The sequence below is a fragment of the Callithrix jacchus genome, chromosome 6 (assembly GCF_049354715.1).
Source record: "Callithrix jacchus isolate 240 chromosome 6, calJac240_pri, whole genome shotgun sequence".
Classification (NCBI taxonomy): Eukaryota; Metazoa; Chordata; class Mammalia; order Primates; family Cebidae; genus Callithrix; species Callithrix jacchus.
In genome coordinates, this window is record NC_133507.1 from 98,902,814 (window position 1) to 98,919,121 (window position 16,308).

The 16,308-nt window shown below is 38.4% G+C and overlaps 1 pseudogene; it reads right to left on the bottom strand.

The window, feature by feature from the left end:
- Positions 1–750: 750 nt before the first annotated feature.
- The window catches only part of LOC100397639 (selenide, water dikinase 1 pseudogene), a 34,533-nt pseudogene continuing 18,975 nt past the window's right edge, over positions 751–16,308 (bottom strand).

A 16,308-nucleotide genomic window follows, 5' to 3' on the forward strand; every position in this document is an offset into this window, starting at 1 on the left:
ATTACCTTACATTGCAAAAAGTATCCTTTTTTTTTTTTGCTATCGATTAAAAAAACCTGTTAATGGTATTACTGTGAATATCAGGAATGCTACAAAAAAAGAAATACAATTCCATTTTTTCAAAGTGTTTTGCATGCAGTGAAGTACTTGCCCTGTTGAACTGAATGCAGTACTGAAGAATGTCCTGGATCTAAGATGTCCTGAATGACAAGACAAGGCTTTTCAATTCAAAGACTAGAAGGAATCATGCAACCCTCTTATGACTGGGATACCATTGTCTGCCACTCACCAATGCTGTCTTTCCAGAAAACCATTCAAGACACTTAAAAAAACCATCAGACTTACCTGATAAATATACACAAAATTAAAAGACATCAACTGCTATTTGACATTGCTATTGGTAATGTCTGTCCTATATAAAAGCACTTTTAAAAAGAGAGCACCTATGTGCAAGAGATAAGTGTCTAAAGACTCAAAATGAATCAACAGTATCATATAACAATATAATTCTCAACTCAGAAGCTGACTCAATATTAGGTGCAATTTCAGTTAATGTAACAGGAAAAAAAGACAATGGATTTTATTTTATTAATTGTATCCACTCACAAATTGACCTCGGATCACCAGATATGTATACACAATGAGATTTTTGTTGTTTATTTACTTAATTGAAATGTTGTTGTTTACTTAATTGAAATGATGATAAAGGAAATAGATCTACTTAAAAACAAACAGCTATTTCTATCTAGATTAAGAAGTGGCGCCAGGTGTAAGATCCACATTTTGAGTGGCTACTTGGGCAACCTCAGTGGTCCAGGGTTGGTCTGCGATTCCAGCTGCATGATTGCCCTTCTCTTCAATCCCAATAATCCATGCTTGGTGGCCTCCCCACATTTGGGGGACTTTATCTCTGCACAGAACCAAGCTGCGTGCTCATGTGGTAAACAGATTAGAATGCCTCCTGGTGTCTTTGGTCATGTTCCATGCATGAGGCTTACCATGTTTCCACAAGCCTTGCTCATCACAGCCATCTTGGCCAGCACAGGGACCATTGTGAATTACAAAGGACACCCTGTTCCTCTGCTGCTTGGTCAGGTTCTGTACGTGGCTCCAAATCCTAATGCCCAGGATGTCCATGGCTGCATGGGCACTGACTGTGTGCATGATGGAGATTTCCTGTTGAACTGCACCATGTTCATTATTGCTTTGTGCTATGCCAACTCTACAGCTTCGTGAGTGACCACTAGTTTAATTTTATTTCATTTTTCAGGAATATCCAGCCACTGCTATTTGATACAAGTGGCAGTGGTGCACAGACCCTGCCACTTGTGCCCCCCAGGGGTTTTGCAAACTCCAGCACATCCCTTGGCACTGAATTGTCTGGCATGATAAATTCACTGGGCTGTAGTTGTAGTGACTCCTCCCAAAACAATCCAGGAGTTTAACAGTTTGGCCACTCATTACAGACATTCCTGCTTCCTCAGCTACGTCTTTAAAACCCTGTATAATCAGGGGCATCACTTTATTCCTTTCCCTGTCAGTTATTTCATTTGATGAAAGAAAACATATATTTAGATTGATTTTTAGTTCAGAAAATGTTTCTTTTATTTGGACACTTTTTTTCCTTTTAGTGTTCTGTTTTCTTTTACTTCAAAACGCCTATTGTATATACACTGGATCTCATGTTCTGCATATATTATTATTCTTATAATTATGAATTCTTTTTCCAATTTCATTGTTTTGTCATTTTAGTTGTCCAAAGCCTGTCTCAAATGGCCCAGGCTGTTTTCAGCAGATTCAATTCTACTTACTGATTATAAATTGTTTTCATTTCATGATTGTTTTATTACACCTTCCATTTCTTTACTGAGATCTGCCAGCTTGGTATTCATTTCCTTACTACACCTTATATTTCCTTTTTGACTTGTTTATCTTTCATTTATATTCTTATTTCAATGAGATCATACTTTTCTCATTTATAGAATGTCATAAAAAATTTTTAAACGTTCTCCTCCTTCCTGGTATGACCTTGAAGAGCCGTCTTTTTATGCCTTCTGTTTGTTATATTATTTTCCTTCTTTTTACTTGTTGTCTGTACTGAACCCTAATCAATTGTAAATTATGTTTGTGAAGGCTTATTTTGGGGCAAGCTGGTGGAGCAGATATGATAAGGGAATGAGGAAGTGAACTAGCAGAAGGGCAGGTTCATCCAGGCATGTTGTTTCTAAGCACCTCACCAACTCTGCCCCAGGGTGTGTGCTCTGTACTCTCAGAGTGAGGCTAGCAGTCTCCTGAGGAGGCAGGAATCTCTGTACCAAATCGTTCAGTACTGTATGTCACAAGTCTCTCTCTCTCTCTCTCTCTGTTTTTCCTCCACCTCACTCTTTCTCTCCCTTCAGTATTTTATGTGTTTATTTTCCTTCAGCTGATCATAAGAGAAAGCTACAAAGCAGAAAACCTACCCAGCCACCCTAGAATCTGGCCTCTTGAGCAGTTAGATGCCTGACGATTTCCTTATTTGTCTCTCTTCCCTAAACCTCAGAGGGACGAGAATTTAGTCATGGGTCAATAGTTTCTTCAAACCCTTGACCTTGCTCTCCTAAATAAGGGAATTGCACTTGGGGCTCTTCAAGTCCTTGCTACATAATGTTAAAGGTTTTCTGTCATGCACAAACATAAAGATACATGTTACCATGTTTTATCCTTGTGTCTTCCATAAATGGTATAAATTTAACATATGGATTGTGGATATTTTCTAACTTTAGTGAAGCTGGAACTCTTTCTCTCTCTCCAATTGTGGTGTTTTCACTTGGTGGTATATGTGTCTTTATTTCACCATTTCTAACCATATGTCTTCCTAAATTATAAGATATGTTTTTCTAAGTCAAGTGGGGTAGCACGTGCCTATAGTCCCAGATGCTTGGCAGGCTGAGGCAGGAGAATCACTTGAGCCCAAGAGTTCGCATCCAGAAACATAGCGAGATCCCTCTCTTAACTAACAACAGAAAAGAGAAGATATATAGGTTTTCCTAATTTTAGGAATAAGGTACTCTGTAAGAAACTTGATAAAAAAAAAACACTAAAACATAGAACTAAATAAGTAAATACATGAATAAACAAATAACATAATCTATTATCTATCACCTAGATATATCAGTGCTTATCAGATAACTTTTATTTCTTCAGTGAATGCCCATGGCCTTCTAAAGCCATGAAAAGCCCCGTAGACAGGAAACCCATTCAATTTACTTTAATCAAATATATAACTGTTCACTTGATGACAATAAAAACACAAAATACAGCCAATTTCAAAAGTGATTAGTTAATTGATAAACCAAGAAATATTTATCAAGACTATTCATTGGTGATATAATAATTACTAATAAAAACAACTAAAAGAGATAAAAGTGGTTGCCTCAGCTCTGAGGAAGTGGGGAAGAGGAAGAGGTAACATGAGAGATTTCCTTTTTAACTTAAGCTTTTCTTTATTATTTGATATTTTCTAACAATGTAAATAGATTAATGAAATAAAAATCATTCATTTAAAATGATAAGAAATCTTGACAAACCTGACAAAAACTAGCAATGGGGAAAGGATTCCCTATTTAATAAATGGTGTTGGGAAAACTGGCTAGCCATATGCAGAAAGCTGAAACTGGATCCCTACCTTATACCTTATATGAAAATTAACTCTAGATGCATTAAAGATTTAAACAAGAGACCTAACACCATAAAAACTCTAGAAGAAAACCTAGGCAATACCATTCAGAACATAGGCATGGGTAAGGACTTCATGACTAAAATACCAAAAGCAATGGCAACAAAAGCCAAAACAGACAAATGAGATCTAACTAAACTTAAGAGTTTCTGCACAGCAAAAGAAACTATCAATAGAGTGAACTGGCAGCCAACAGAATGAGAAAACATTTTCACAATCTACCCATCTGACAAAGGGCTAATATCCAGAATCCACAAAGAACTTGAACAAATTTACAAGAAGAAAACAACCGCATCAAAAAGTGGACAAAGGATATGAATAGACCCTTTTCAAAAGAAGACATTTATGCTGCCAACAAACATATGAAAAAATGCTCATCATCACTGATCATTAGAGCAATGCAAATCAAAACCACATTGAGATACCACCTCATGCCAGTTAGAATGGCAATCAGTAAAAAATCAGGAGACAGATTCTGGAGAGGATGTTGAGAAATACGAATGCTTTTATACTGTTGGTAGGAGTGTAAATTAATGCAACCATTGTGGAAGACAGTGTGGCTATTCCTCAAGGATCTAAAAATAGAAATGCCATTTGACTCAGGAATCCCATTACTGGGTATATACCAGTAAAGGATTATAAATCATTATATTATAAAGACACACGGAAATGTATGTTTATTGCAGTGCTCTTCACAATAGCAAAGACTTGAAACCAACCCAAATGCCCATCAATGATAGATTGGATAAAGAAAATGTGGCACATATACACCATGGAATACTCTGCAGCCATAAAAAGGATGAGTTCACATTCTTTACAGGGACATGAATGAAACTGGAAACCATCATTCTCAGCAATTGGACACAAGAACAGTAAACGAAATGCTGCATGTTCTCACTCATAAGTGGGTGTTGAACAATGAGAACACACGGACACAGGGAGGGGAACATCACACACTGGGGCCTGGTTGTGGGGGCCTAGGGGAGGAATAGCAGGCTATAGGGGGATTGCAGAGGGATAGCATTAGGAGAAATACCTAATGTAGATGACAGGGCAATGGATGTAGCAAAACACTACTATGGCACATATATACCTATGTAACAAACCTGCACGATCTGCCCATGTACCCCATGTAATGTGTAATAAATAAATATTATTTATTAATTTTTATTAATGTGTAATAAATAAATTTTAAAATAACAAGAAATTAAAATAAATTATGTTACTGAAAATATATGTTTTTGTGTGCAAAATTTTTACACTTTGTTAAGTGATTCTCTTATCACAGTCTTTAATTTTCAAACATTCAGTAAGTTATATAATATAAAATAAGGAATAATGCTTAGATCTCTATTTTGATTATGTATTTAAACATCAGCATTTCTTGACTACTGACACATGGTGCCTTATTTCCTTAATGCTTTCTGATTCCTTGTGATCTATATCACACACCTTAGGTCTTATGTCTTTGGTTATATGAGCAAAAATATACAAATTTGTCCTAAAATTATATATATTTTATTGTCTCTTTCTTATAGAGTTTGTTAAGGGAACACAGAAAGCACCTCACGCCCCCGTTCCTGGATTTGTAACTTGGTCTTTCAGAATCCTCCTACTATTACTCTCAGAAGCCATAGAAAGCAACCCCTTTGTTTAAGGGGGTCAGGAGTCACCCAGTTGGAGGACTCCTGACTTAGTGGGGGAGAAAAAAGAGGCAAGTGACACACTTTCCAGGTCCAAATGTCAGAAGAGCTTTTAAATCCCCTTGGACCAAATTTTCCTCATCCACATATCCAGGGTGTCAGACTAAGTAACTGGTAAGGTTTATTTGGAATCTGAAATGTTCAGATTCCACAAAAGGGTGGGATAATATCATAGGTGTCACACACTCCTTAGCATCTAAGCAGTGATGTCAGATGATTCAAGGCCTCTATTTCACACCTCTGGTTGCCAAATACCTATAGGAGTTCACGCAGATGTGCCCCTATGGAGCACTTGAAATGAGGCGGGCAAGTGGAACTGGGTTTCACTGAAGAGGGAAAATGCAGAAGCAAATGATTTGGCTACTATCAAATGATGTGAGAGTACTTGGGTGTTGCTGGAGTTGGAAAAATAAGTGAGTTTTAGTTCACAAATCCAATCTCTTTAGACACCTGGAGAGACTCCAAGCTTCCTGCAAAAAACCAAAACAAACCAAAACAAAACCACTTTCTTAACCTCCCCTTCATTTCATGAGCATCATAATTAGAGCAAGGTATACATAATGAGGAGCTCTGCAAGGTCAGATCAATCATAAAAGCAGGAGAAATGTAATCCCCTAGTCCCTGCAAATACTGTAGCTGGAGGCTGAGGCCATCCTTCCACAGATTTAGATAATTCATTTATTCCTTTGATCAGAATTTTAAGTTCAAAGGACTCCAAAAACAAAATAAAACAGAGAAGAAAAAGAAAAAACCCTTGGGATTTGCATTACATTTGTTTTGTACGCTTCATAGATCTTATTTTGTTCTCTCACAGATCATTTGAGGAAGGCACAAGAAGGATCATTTCCCCCATTTCAGAGCAGGTGTGGCTGAGGCACAGAAAGGTTTCATGACTTGTTCAACATCACACAGAGATTTTTCAAAGGTAGGACTCGAACCTGAGGTTTCTGACTCTTCGGCAATTTCTCCTGCTTGCTCACTTTGCTGTTCCTCAAAGCCTTTCACACAGGTGGCTCAGGAGGTAACATGTACCCAGTGCCCTGTGTGGGGCCTAGCAGAGCGTAGGTGTTCAAGAAATGGTAGCTATTCCCTTAGTTTTAGTCACTCCCTTTAGGCCCTACATTCTATAGTGTAGGGCCTTGTTCGGTAAAATTTTTATTAATGATCTGTGCCATCAGGAATGAAAAATTAGACTTACCAAGCACTGTATTTGGAAAACATATGGGTTATGAAGTGTGCAAAATTTGCACCCAGGGTTAGCCCAACTAACCCATTTTCACTTTGCCAGCCTTTTGCTCTTCAGTTTTATTTCTTCCTATTTCGGTAAAACCTCAGTCAAGTATATTCAAACAAGGTATGACTACTGGCATTAATGCTAGTGAAATGTGTAAAGATTTGTCTTCCTAATTAAATGAGAGAATCTTAGTCATCATTTTTCATTGCTGGAATTTGCAAATAGTTTAAAATCAGCTTCCAATCACGTATGCTCTATAGGCAGGGCACATGTTTGTTTTATTTTCTCTCTCTTTTTTTTTCTCAATTGTTTTATGTTGGCTTTGAGGCTCGGGAGTCATAGCACTATTGCATGATTAATTTTATACCTCTATTCTGATGGAGTTTTTGTGAAATTAACTGTGCTGTTTCCTTCCTAGTAATGTCCTCTGATGAATATTTTATTTCTCTCAATCGCTGTGTGGTCTGCCTTGCTTAATATTTTGAGGTACTTTTGCAAATAACAAGAGCCTCTGGCCCTCCACAGAGTACTATGCCTTTGTAGGCAATCCAGAAGTCAACCAAAAAAGCTCTTCCCTCTAAGAGCACAGAACATGTCCAATTTCCGTGCCCATGGGATAGGAGCAAGACTTCCCTGACCCCCCTAAAGCTACCAATTAGAAACACAACAGCATCAGCACAGAAAAGGGGACATAATTGCATCTCATCATCTTGGAGATGTGTTACCAGGCCAATCAAGTTCTATGTTTTTCTGAGACTACAGAGAATTGCATGAGTTTCCTATTTCTTCTCCCATGAGCACAGCGATGGCTCTTGAATATTCGATACAGAATCTTTCCTGGCAGCTCCAAAGGTTGTGCAGCTGCCTGTTTTTCTAAGGAGGGCATAAGTTCAGGAACAAGAAAAAAACATGCTGAAGGAGTGACAGGTGCAGGTGCAAGGCAAGAGAAAGGGAAAAAATGCAGCAGCTACTAATTGCCAGACACTGTGCTTGGTGCCTTAAAAACATTACTCTTTAATTGTCACAATCACCTAGTAATAGGGTTGTGACCCCCAATCTACAAATAAGACCTCTGGAGCTCAGAGAGGTTAAGTAACCTGTCTAAGGAGCATTCTAATATTTGTTATCTAGCATTCAAATATTTGTTAAGTCAATGATGAATGAATAAATGTTACACTCATAGCCAATGCAGTGAGAGAATGAAGAGAGCCCTTTAAACTCCATTTTATAGGAATAAATATTCTTTGTGGCAGTGGGAAGACCTAGAAGATGGAGCGTGGGAGTTTATGAAGGAAAGTTGTTTGCATGAATGACTGGTAAGATCAGGACAGTGATCTGTCCCTGCTTTCCCAGTGTGCATTCTGCATTCTGTAGTCTTTGTACGAAGTCCTGAGTGACGGCTCTGGCCACTCTATGTCCCACTCTATCCTTAATTTGCCACAGTTGTCGAGAGGTGCCCAGCCTTAGCTGAGCTGTTTGATGTGATCTATTGTACATAACCCTGTGTACGGCCACCAAGAACTGGAAAAAACCATCAAGGTCCTAAAAATTTTCTGCCTTTTGGGGCACTTGGATGTCAGGTAGGGTGAAGAATCAAGAACTTTGGGGTTAGACAACAAACATGGGTTTCACATTTAAGTGAGCTGGGGTGTGCCCTGCAGTCCTGCTCATAAACTCTTATTTCCCTTTTCAGGCTCTGCTTCTACTAAATCTTGTGATTTTCCAGATTGTGCTGAGAGCACTTCTACAACCCCTTTGAAATGATTTGGTTTCTGCATTCAAAACTTCTGTTATTGTGATGGTCTGGAGGGCAAGCTGCAGAAAATGCTTTCTTCCCCATGAATTAAATGCTCTTAGGCAGGAGGAAAGAGAGTGTGAGATTGTTGTGCTTGAAAGCAGGCAGGTATCGCCAGCATCCTCATCAAAGCCTTTGGTGCTCGTGGTGACATTAATAATAAATGATGAATTTCTTGCAGACTTTCAATTCAGCAACATTGCTTTTCCTGTGGTTAGGTCAGTTCCAGTGTGTTTGGCTCTTGTATTTCAGAAGTCTCCTGCCAAACAAATGTAAAAAGAATTAGCAGCATGCAATGATTTTGCTTTGCTCACCATAAAGTCTTTTAGCCTAAAAAAATAGAGGTAGCACTTTTCAAGTGAGTCTTGGTTATAAAAGCTTCTCTGAGGATTGCTATCTAATTAACTGCCAGAGTGGTCTTGAGTCCTCTTTTCTCATGGGCCAATTAAATGGATCTAGGGGATGGAAATTGGTCTAGTTACCCAAGGTGGGACTAGAAACAGGGTTGGTGGACTTCACCTCTCTGCCATAGCAGAGGGCATTTGGAGAAAAGAAAAATAAAACTTCCTCTAATTTCTCTCCCATCCCCACTGGTCCTGCCAAACCACCACTCTTAGCACTCAAATGACCATGTGGAAATCTGGCTGCTTGTCCTGCTTCCCCTTTCTGCTCCAGTTTAGAAAGCCATGGTGAGCTTTTAAAACAAATGCTAACTGAAACGATTGACTCCCTGGTTGAAACCTTCCAATGACTTTTTATTGCACTTGGCATAAAATCCAAAATCCTACCATGGCTCCCAAGGGGCCCTGCAGTGTCCCTGGTCTCATGTCTGTGGCTTTTCTGCTCCATTACTGTTCTCTAGCCATGTTGGACCTCCAGAAAACCCTGGGACTCAGCAAGCTCTTCCCCTCACTGCATCCTCTGCACATGCTAGCTCAAGCCTCTGTCTTCACTCTTTTCCTCTGTCTGTTTCACCTCCACTTTCCCTTCAGGTCTCAGTTTAAAGTTGCATCCCCAGAAAGTCTCCCCTGATTAAGATTAATATATACATTCATACTTAGCATTTAAGATTAGGACTGTTTACTAGTGTATATTTTACTTGTGATGATTTTTTTAAAGCCTGCCTTCCTACTGGTTTATAAACTCATTTAAGCAAGAATCAAGGCTGTTTTATACACCACTATATCCTTAGTACCTAACAGAGTGCCTGACACTTAAGAGGTGTTATAAATATTTATTGAATGAATAAAAAAAGGCATCTGTGCCATCTGTCAATTTTACTTACCTTTATTTTTAAAGCCACTGTATAGGGTACCTGGTTTCAGCCCTCAGATAAATGGGCACAGCCCTGCTGGGTGCTCATGCTGCCCAGTGGGCTTACTGCCTGCTCCCCCGCTACTGAGCATCTATTTCATGTCCTAATCCAGGTTTAGCCCTTGCAACCTGACCTCAGATCTATTGTTCTAAATTTCATCTCTGATTGTCCCACCTACTAGTCTGAGCCTGTGCTCAAAGCCTGTTTTAATGAAATCTTTCAAAGTCCTTAATTTTAAAAATCTGTAATGTCCTCATAGGTCCCTCTGTTGAATAGCTGTAACTCTTTATATACAGCTCCATGAGAGTCAGTCCAAGCCTAATTCAACTTCCTGTTTTGGCTTATATAACTTTGAAGTCAAAGTGGAAATATTTATAAATATATCAGCATTGAAAATATAATGGTTGTTGCAATTTACGAGAAGTCAGGTCTCTGGAATTTTCTAAAGCCATAAAAGTTAAGAATAAAATAACATACTTTGAGAATAAAAGTATAAATAGAAGTATGATGGACAGGCCAACTGTGCCTTCATCTAACATTCCCCTTACTGCTATTGTTGTGTAAAGTCAAGAGTAATCCCATTTTTTATAAAGAGATATCATTCCAAATTCTGTGTAGACTTTTAATATATTTTATTATATTATGTTTTATTTTATTTTGATAAGAACACAACATGAGATCTATCCTCAACAAATATTTAAGTTGAGTTGACTATAGGTACAATGTTGCACAGCAGATGTCTAGAGCTCATTCAGGTTGTTTGACTGAGACTTTTTAGTCATTGACGAATGTCTCCATTTTCTTCTCTTCCTAAGCTTTGTCACCAATATTATACTCTTAGATTCTATCAATTTGACTATTTGAGATACCTCATGTAAGTGAAATCATACAGTATGTATATTTTTGTGACTGGCTTATTTTACTTAGCATAATATCTTCAAGATTCATCCATGTTATTGCACATAGCGGAATTTCCTACCTTTTCTAAGGCTGCACCATGTTCCATTGTATGTATGTACAACATTTTCTTTATCCATTCATTCATCAATGGACATTTAGGTTGTTTTCACATCTTGCCTATTGTGAATTGTGTTACAATGAATATAGGAGTGCCAATATCTCTTTGAGATTCTGATTGCAATTATTCTGTAGAAATACCCAAAGAGGGGATTTGTGAAAACTTAAAACATCTTAGCCTTGATTCCTCAGCCTTCTCACTTGATGCTGACTCTCTAGAGGAGTGTAAATGCATTTGTTCCCAAAGTGTCTCATGAATACTGTAGCATGTTTAATACCCATACCTATCGAATATTCTGATTTTGTGGCAAAAAATTCATCAAAACCTCAATGCATCATAAGGAAAGGGACAATAATGCAAAACATTCAAAAATGCAATTTCAATATCTTCTCATTTAAAACAAAAGAAGTCCTCAGCCTCTCATTAATAAATACTATGTGCCTGATAGAAAAAAAGACTCTGGGGGCTGGCTGCGGTGGCTCACAGCTGTAATCCCAGCCCTCTGAGAGGCCAAGGCAGGCAGATCACTTTAGGTTAGGAGTTCAAGACTAACCTGGGCAACATGGTTGAAACCCCATTTCTACTAAAAATACAAAAATTAGCTGGGTGTTGGTGTCACACACCTGTAGTCCCAGCTACTTGGGAGGCTGAGCGGGGAGAATCACTTGAACACAGGAGGTGGAGGTTGCAGTGAGCTGAGATAGTGCCATTGCACTCCAACCTGGGCTACAGAGTAAGACTCTGTCTCCAAACAAAAAAAAAAAAAAAAAAAAAGAAAGAAAAAAAGAGAAAAGACTCTCTGGCTCACCTGATGGAATTTTTTATCACTGTAAACAAAATATCAGTGAAAGATTGAGTCTGTCTATGCCTTCCTTCTTACCAGTTTACAAAATAAACATTTACTTATTTGATCATTAGAGTTTAAACTATTGAACTAAAGACATAGGCTCTCTGAACAAATATTGAAGAGAAGAGACTGATCTGAAATTCTCATGAGGCCGGAACTTGATACACTGATGATTGTAGCTTGTTTTATCTGTCACAGAGTCTTTGGAGGAAAATACGGTTTTAGATTTCTGAAGATGCATCCAGCGTACACTAGCCAGCAGACTTTGGCTAAAGTTTTCCTTGTGTGTTCTTCCAGTTTATTAAAAAGTAAATCATTTCTGAATTTTGTTTTGTAAACTGAACCTTGCCAAACAAGGATATTGAAGTGATGTATAACTGAATGCCTAAGTCTCTGTTCATTTTTGGGATTCAACAAACATTATTTTGAAAACAAACCAACATAACCAATGCCGGCCCTACCCAAAATGAGATTACGCTGAAATCAAATTCTTTTTTTAAAATCCACATCTAAAAAATCAGTGCAGAAAGTTGTTAGAAAAATTTTAGTGCAGAGAATGAATTTTTTTCCCCCACTGGAGTCAAGCTCTGAATGCATTGAGAATCTCATGAAAGTATAAGAGGTAGTCTGCATGGTGATTTCCTTCAGGGCTGAGGGTGATACTAAAAAGCAGGCTTGGATGGAAAGGTTGATTGCATATGGTGTGATCATAAGCTTTGTGCTTCACCCTCACTGGTTACGTACGAAAAAAAACCCAACTCAACTTTAACACAGTTCTGAACTTTCTTGACATCTAACATTTTACCATAAAAGCCCATTACTTTGGGAAAGTCATTCATTGGTAGTCATTCTGGTTGAAATGGTCTCCCTCAAAAAAATCACAAACAGAATATGTAGGGGTTGGTGAGACTAGGGTGTAGAAACTGGAACAGGAGAGAGGGAGACAAAACCAGAACCGTATCAGCCCTATTTGGGCTAAGGGTAGGAAAGAGCAAAGGAATATGCCAGTGAGTCAAAGGCCCCTGAGGGGTGGGCTGGAAGATGAGAGTGCGGTATCCACAAGTCCTGCCTCTTTCTTGGTTTCATTTAAACCAAGGACATCTATCAGTCTGGGTAAGGCAGAAAATTAATGACACGTTTGTTCCTCTAAATATGCTCTAGACAACCGACTGTGTCACAAGACACAAAGAGGAGAGGTTATCCAAATGAAGAGTAACCACATTTTTGGTTTGGTATAGAGCTTTATATACAATTTTACCGAACACTTAATGTGAAGTTGAATTTGCAAAATAGCAGTTTCCACTGAGGGCAAGGAGTTCATTGAGGCCAAGGCAAACATTTTCTGGCCACATGTGTATAACTTTCAAAGCACCATGAGAGGCACAGAGAGAAGAGGGAGACACAGTTAGACAGTGAGAGCACAGGCCTACCTGTAGTTCCCTGTGAACCAAAGAGTAGACGATTTGGAAAGAAAATGCAGACCCAGGAGTTATGACAAAAATTGAAGTTTTATTAGTTTCCCTCTTTCTCTTGTTCTTCCTTTTATTCTGTTGAACATTTGCAGAAAATTACAATCCTGTTCTATATTTTGAGAGAGGATGTAGATCTACCAGCTCTGAACTTGCCAGAGCTGCCATTTCCCACTGCCAACCACCTATGGATTTCCTATAAGCAGAGTTCATTCATTGTGAAAATTAGATAACTGAAACAATCTATCTGCTTCAGGCTGCTGGCTTCAGGGGTGACACTCACCCGTTGCCATGACAAATAATTTTCAGAGTGAGATTTTAGCCACCATAACTCACCAAACAATGCGTTGTCCTGTTCTGTTTATAAGCAAGAGAGGATCCTTTTTTTTTCCCCACAATGAAATTAATTATTTATTTTTATTGGCTCCTGGAGATGATAAAGCAACCTCCTGCCAATTCATCTTCCAGCCAGCCTCCTCCCTTTTGCACTATGATCCTTTCCCTTGCTTCAAAAGGAGACATGATAAAAGAGTGCAAGCCTGTCAATGGTGCTTGTCTGGGTTCATTCAGTCATACCTTCTGGGTGGGAGGATATTGATTATGATGTGGATCCTGAAGGGATTAAATCAGAGAAGGTGAGAAATGCATCCTGTCTGTTGACTTACAAATTTGCATGCAGCACCCTCATCCAGAGGTTAATTACATTTCTGTATCTTTCTCATCAGAAAGAAAAGTCTTCAAAGGAGAGAGGCACAGGCTTGGAATGATCTTCCTCTAAATTTTGTATGATTAAAAGCAGTCAGCAAAGACAGCTTTGTCAAGAAGAGACCTCAGCTGCTGTTGAGTTCTACCTAGTCCCTATGTCTGAAGGGTGTGTGGCCCATCAGATGCACTCAAGAAATATCTGCGGAACAAATAAATGAATGCTTGAGTGAAATGGCTGTCTCTCTCACTTCACTTCAGACACATTGGATTCTAGAATCCTCCCCCTTTTACTTTTCACGAAAATCTGCACTTACAATTCTGTTTCCATTTATGCATAAGTGCTTGAAAGCTTAAGGAAGCATTTCACAAAGTGTGAGCACAAGCGCTTGCAACTTGCTCCATGGAAAGGAGGTTGTATGTTCACATGAGTTTGGGGAATTGTGCATGGTAGATTCTATTCTTGGTGATTGAAAATACTTATAGGAATACTAATTGTGCATGGTAGATTCTATTCTTGGTGATTGAAAATACTTATAGGAATACTAAAAGCTCATCCTCTTGCAGATAAGAAAATCTGGCTGACTTTGAGGAAATCAAAATTTCCTCAACTTTATTAATTCACTTCACTTTATTTTATTCAATAAATATTAATGAAACATTATAATATGCCGGGAAATGGTCTAGGTACAGAGAGTGAACAGTTAGATAAAAGTCTCTGCCCTGTGGAATTTATGTTCTAGTGGGAAAGACAGTGAGTGCACAGTAAATAAATTAAAATCTGATGTATCAAATCATGATTGTACAGTGGAGAAACGTAAAGAGAAGGATAGCAAGGCTCTGAGGAGGAATCACCATTTAAGAAAATTTTGAGACAGGGTCTCACTCTGTCACAAAGTTGGAGGGCAGTGGTGTGATCATGGCTCTCTGCAGCCTCAAACTCCTGGGCTCAAGCAATCCTCCCACTTATGGATAGGTGCCACCATGCACTGCAGGAGTTGCCATTTTAAGTTGAGTGGTTAGTGGTTACCTCCAAGGTGATGTTTGAGAAAAAACCTCAAGGAATTGAGTGAAGGAGCCCTGGGGGAAAAGGCATTTAGGTAGGGGACGCAACTAGTTCAAAGGCCCTGAGAAAGGGACATTTGTAGATCATATAAGGAAACCAAGATGGCCAAGCACAGCTGATAGATCCAGGATGGCGAGAAAGATAGGAGAAAGGTCAGAGACGTGACAGTGAAGGGGCCAGGTTGTGTAAACTGTGTTTAACTACAAAAGTGTTTTCCTTTTTCTTCAAGTACAATCTCATAAAATGCTGACTGAGAAGTGTTGCCCTTGCTCAGAATCCTCTTTGTCCTCCTGCCCAATAAATCACACAATTAAAAAGAAAACAAAGAAAAAAAGAACATAAGCAAGTACCCATTTCCTCAACTGTAGAAGGGGAAATATAATATTATCTTCCTTTCAAAGTTATTTGAAGGATGAAATAAATTTCATATGATGACAGATATGTGGTTACAGCTCCATAAATGTTAGACCTCAGCATTCTCTCTCCTTCTCACTTCGTCTGCCTCAAACTCCATTGTTAAGCTGCTGTCATCTATAAGCATCAAGCACAGAATCAGAAAATTCATAGCAGAGCAAGCACTGAAGATGGACACATATAAACCAAAACTGTAGTGTGCACTAGGCAGTAGATTTCACCAAGTAAAAATGAGGAGCAAAAGAAAAAGTTCCAACGCCAAAAGAATGAAGAAAAGAGCAGATGAACTAGCAGGGATCAGGGCTGTGAGTCGTGCATGTGGCCCAGTGTTTAAGGACAAGATGCAGGTATGTATAGGGCACAGAGAGTATGGAGGGCTCCTGGCATTTCCAGAGGGACTTCTTGGAATGGTGAAGGTCAAAAGTTTCTCAGGGATTCATGGGAAGATGATTGGGCATTTTTGGCATCCCATGTTGAATACTATTAAATGCTCTGGCTGGAAATATGTATATGTATAGATTCTGACAACATAAAATTGGCAGTCTCAGGTAAAATCAGAGTTTCTGTTTCTTCATCTCATAATGAATACATTATATTATAAGTCTCTGTTAATCTGATAGTTATGAAAATGTATCTCATTGATATTTTACTCTATATTTCCCTAATTAATGTCATTGAGCTTCTTGTCATGTTTGTTGGAAACTGGTGTTTAATTCATTGACATTTATTGAGGTTACTTATACACTGCTCTTATTTCTTTCAGTAATGCTTTCATTTTATTTCACTCTTGCTCTATTGATGATTATTTTTATTGTTGCCAGTCTTTTGGTATTACAAATAATGTTTCAATGAATAATCTCCCATCAATGTCATCATGTACATGTTTAGGAATACTTGTTAGATAAATTCCTAGAAGCAAATAACTGGAGCCAAAGTACATGTATTTATAATAATTTTTAGGAAATTTATTTTATTCTGTAATTGGCAATAGAAGAACATATTATATATTTTTTAAAGGAACAAAGGG